Raw genomic sequence first — 5002 nt, 5'->3', positions numbered from 1 at the left:
ATTTATGCAAGTCTATTCAAAGAGTTTCAATTATGTATTATTTTAATTATGCTGTTGCTRAATTATGGCAAGTTTGTGCCTCCACTCTCTGCTCAACTGGCAGTTGCTCTGATCTTACATCCCTGAGATAGTAATTAGTGATCCTGATGCCTAAGGAATGGATTCATGTTTTTAGACTGATGGTTGCTTATTTTCTTCCTACATGTTTCTGCTGGCTGTAATGACAATAGCATTCTGCAGAATTTACTAACACATATGTGAAGGATAATTAAAGAGCGCTGATTAGGTTACACACCTAAAAAGCCTTGAAGAGGTGCATTTCTCCCATGGAGTGTAGGGAAAGAATGTTGAATTACTACATTAGAGAAAGTAGAAATGTGTTTTAACTTGTTGGATTTTATCTAGTCTCATTTGAGCAGCATCACATTCACACGAATTCGTACTTATCTGTGGTCACACTACTGTTTGTGGGAAAGCAATATGAGTGTGAAGAGGAAGCATTGAAGTCTTTAATTCAGTGTCTTCCCCCTGAGATACACAGCAACAGCAAAGAGTTGTTAATAGCAGTTCAGTGACAGATGCATTGCCTTTTCATTAAAGGAAAATGAGCAGGGAATGCTGCATGCAGCCTGGTACGTGATTCACTCTGTGCAAATTAGGCACACACAGAGGCCTAAAAAGTTCAACTTGTTAGTACTTTCATCTTAGGAGTCTTACTACTTAGTAGGACTAGCTGTCTTAGGACTAGTTGTTGACCCAGCATGCTGTTGACATTATCTGTGCTTGAACATCTGCATTGTAGCGATTTGTTCATGCTGAGAATTCTGTACCAAAGCACACTGTAAGGGATCAGTCTCAAAACACATCAGTTTCTTGGTTTTTCCTGAAGCTTTTGCTTATTTCTCCTAAAAAAAAAAAAATCTTCTCTAAATGGTTCCCCAGGGTTATAATTAGGCAGTTTTATATAACCAAAGTGTTTGAGCACTAACATGAATTAAATGACATGCAGTGTGAYATGATTAGTTATTAAGATTAATTTTACAATTTGTGAGTAATTTAGAAATATAACCACATGCATGTCATTGTGTGAAATCACAATTTTGGATATTTGTCTAGAGAGTGCTGGTAAGTTTAGATAAGAAATGGAATTTCCAAAAGAAAAATATAGCTCAGAGGCTAAAATCTCTGATCTAGTTGAGGCAGCCCCACATAATTAAAGGCTTTGAATTTATTTTGGGTTTAGCATTTCAGGGGTACATGAATGGCAAATACTGKTGGTGTAACATTATTCTTGACATGTAGGCTTTTGTAATTAAATGAGCCATATTTTATGAACAAGATTGATTAAAAGACCTGCGTAGTATTTTTGAGTGTAGAAAGTCTGTTTGATTTTATTTTTAAACACAACTTTYCAGTACTGTGTTCTATTATATTTGATAACATCAAAAACCAAACAAGTATCCAGGTTTGATGTCTCACTGAAGTGTTCTGCTAATTTCACAATTTTTCCTGCACTTCCTTCTTCCGGGTTTTTGGCTGTTCTTCTGTACTGCTCTGTTTTTCTGATTTGGTTCTAGGACAAGATGTTCTACGAGGAAGTTTCATCTAATGAAACATTTAGCTGTGCTTCTCTTTCAGTTTTCAGTTGCACCTCCTTCAAGGAGAAATCAGCTATAAACACTTTAAAACGTTTTTAAATGGAAGCTGGTGAGCTTCTCTAGCCTTCCATTGGGCCTCAAGTGTCATGTCCTGTGTGAGACAGGACTTCATGTGTGGGTTTTTTTCCCTAMTTGTGTAGGTCTGTTTTGGTTTTCTTAGTGAACRTAGGAATTTACAGACATAACAAAGATGCAATTATATTTATAACCAAGTGAGTGTATAAGTTGAAACTTTTTCCAGTGACGCATGACCTACATTTTTCCTCGTAGTTGCATGAGTTTCGAAGAACAGGGAATAACAGGGTTGAATTGGGTTTGTCAATGAAACATGTTTCCAAAACAAACAAAAAGGCACGTTCAATTAGCATGGGAAAAGAACTGTTCTATAGTTCTGGGATTTTTAAAGGAGCCTTTTTTTCTGGCCTCACCCACCTTTGTTACTTTCACTTAATTGTCCCTTGTCATCACTACTCTTTTTTCTGTTGGCATTTGCTTTCTAAATTAGGAAAACACCCATTTTGAATCTGAGCTCGGTGATGGAAGAATATATTGCCTCATTCTCTCCATTTTAAGGGTATCAATTTCCTGCCCAAGACTTGTATTTTCTATGATTCTCTTGCCACAGCAGCATGGCCATCTCCCACAGCCCTGTAATGTTTATTTATGTATAGATATACACATACTCCCTGTGTTGCTCCAGGGGCTTGTTGTGCTCCGGCTGCTGTGCTCTGCATTGGCATTTGCTGAACAGGGATGCTGCCAGTCCTCCTCCCTGCCTCGGGCTCCCTCAGGCAGCCCTTCCCTCAGCACACTGACAGAAGCCCCATCTCCACCCCCCATACAACAGCTTGCTGTCATCCTTCTCTGGTAGCTTCAAGGTTTTTAGGAGGATCCACACCCTCAAGCTCTGGATTAGTGCTTGAGTCTGTTTTTCTTTAGAAGACCTTTCTAAACAATCTGCACAGTTTCGTTCTTCGCTTTGACTTWCTTTACAGCTAAGTCCACTGTAGCATGGACTTTTATCCACACACATGTAATGCTGACTAATACCTGATTTTGTTTTCCTGTTCRAAGAATATAAACTATAGAGTAGAGCTTCTTTCAGTATACGTCTGCAGCTCCCCYGTGTTTCTGAGTTTTATCTAAAGTAATTCCTTGAGCTCATTTGAAAGTCTGYTGAAAGCTTCAAGATAGCAGATTACTTTGTGTAAGTGGCTTGGTGGTCGACTCAACCAGTAAATTATTTAGTACTTGTCTTTCCAGAAAAGCTGAAGCTAGGTTATGTGTTCTATAATTCAGAAAATACTTAAAGCTTGAGTGAACAGGCACATATAAAAGGAAACATGATTCACCCAGTATTAAAGTAAATCTCTTGCATGTAGTTTTTTTTTTCTTCATCATTGTTCAATATTCTTCATTCTGTATTAAATAAAGTAAGGGATGTAGGACTATGCATCCAGATCTAGATGGTATCAGGGACAGCAACAACCCTGTTTAATTGTGCATTTAAAACCTGCTGGATTATAAAAACAAATATTGCTTGTTCTTTTTTTCTTTCAGAATAAGTGCTTGTTTCAGGCTTTTGGGTTCAGTGATGTGCTATTTCAGTCCTCCAGAAAATTTACTGCTTCTTTTCCTGTGAAAATAAGTATTTCCAAAAGGTATCTGTGCTGCAGACAAATGTTTTATCAGGTCATCTTAAGATGCATCTCTTCCATTCATTTAAGCAAATGTTTRTTTACTGAAGTATAATTCATAGCTTCTGTTTTCTTAAAAAGGAAAGTTTCCAGGCAATAATTGCGCCCACTTACAATAATATGGGAAGTTTGTAGTGTAGTTTATAGTGGAACTGAAGAAAAAACACTGTGAAGTGTGACTTCACATATGACACCTTATTTGTGTGTAATTGTGGTCTCCATGTCTTTATGTTGTGAAGACCTTGTTCTTCAAATGGGAGTTTCATTGGAAATTAATGTAGTTATCAATCAAAGAAAAATAATTGCTGATATAGACAAAATTAGCAAAATGGTGTGAATAGGAGAGTTTTGAAAAGATTCCCATGACGAAAAAAGGACCGCACTTCCAAGAGATAAAATTTTGTCTGCAGTCAAGATCACCAAAAAGTGTTTTCCTGCCTACCTGTAATGCTGAAAAATTGKCTAAGCAATTGATAGTTCTACCCATTGCATCTAACAGGAGTTGGAAGCTAGCACACATGGTGTTATCCAAAACTTCATCATCCAGTGGTTTGATCAGCTAAGATTTAAATAACACTACGAGTAGAAAAAAAATCACTTTTCATTAGATCTCTTTATTGCATTATCTGCCAAGCTTTGAGTCACCATTGCCTCAGGTTAATGTTTGAAAAGAACAATTAARTAAAGAGGTTTACATCGATGCAGGGTTCAATTTTCAAATTATGGAATCAGTGGTGCTCTGCAGTAATGAGAGTTAGAGGCATGTGTGACCTAGCAAACAGATTACATTTTGTTATCCTCTCTTGTTTACTGCTTTTATGTTGCCTTCGGTAAATTCTGGGATTTGGAGCTTTTATTTGTCTGTTATAATTTCCAAGAAAGTAAGAAGCTTTTGGGTCTTTCAGGAAATTAGCTGGGGATTTTTTTTCTGCTTGAAGCCTCTCAGTCTCAAAATTGGTGTCATTTGTTTTCATTTAGCCCAGGTTCCAGGCTCTGGGAATGGAAAGTTGAGCTCTATAAGAAAGTGCAAAATGGTTTTTAAGGGTGTTTTTTGTTCTCTACTCCCATATTCACGGTAAGGAAATTAAATTAGAGGTGTGTGGCCCAGTCAAGTCGTTAAACAGATATTGGTACTGCAGTCAATTGTATCTCCTAGAAAACAGAAGATAAGGGTTGAGTGTTAAACCCGATTAAATTCAGGAAATACTTATTGAGAAGAAGTATTGCTAGAAGGGACCCTGAAAGTTTCTAACAGATCCTTTTTTCCCAAGACATACAAATACCTGTTTCTGTCACACCTGAACTGTTTGTGGTTATATTGTGTGTAATGAGGGAGGCTCTTCGGGMTCTCAACTTCTGTTGCTTCAGCAGCCTAAATTCATTAGACATGTTTTCTTAGGGTCTAAATTAAATTTTGAATTAAATTTACTTAGGGTCTAGATTAAATCTCCCACAAGGTAACTGTTTCCCATTATTCCTTATCATGGCTGCTTGGGGCTCGTTGGGCAGGCAGCGCTTTTCCCGGCACTGGCAGCTGAGCTCTCCTTGGGCAAATGTGCTGCTGGTTTGCTCTGGTGGGGCTCCAGCTSTCTGACCTTGCTCATTCCCCTTCTCCCACCTCTCACTGGACCAGCAGCAACCCCATGG

Source organism: Malurus melanocephalus, unplaced genomic scaffold (assembly GCF_030028575.1).
Source record: "Malurus melanocephalus ecotype Western Australia unplaced genomic scaffold, MMel_1.1 scaffold_43, whole genome shotgun sequence".
Classification (NCBI taxonomy): domain Eukaryota; kingdom Metazoa; phylum Chordata; class Aves; order Passeriformes; family Maluridae; genus Malurus; species Malurus melanocephalus.
This window is presented reverse-complemented; position numbering follows the sequence as displayed.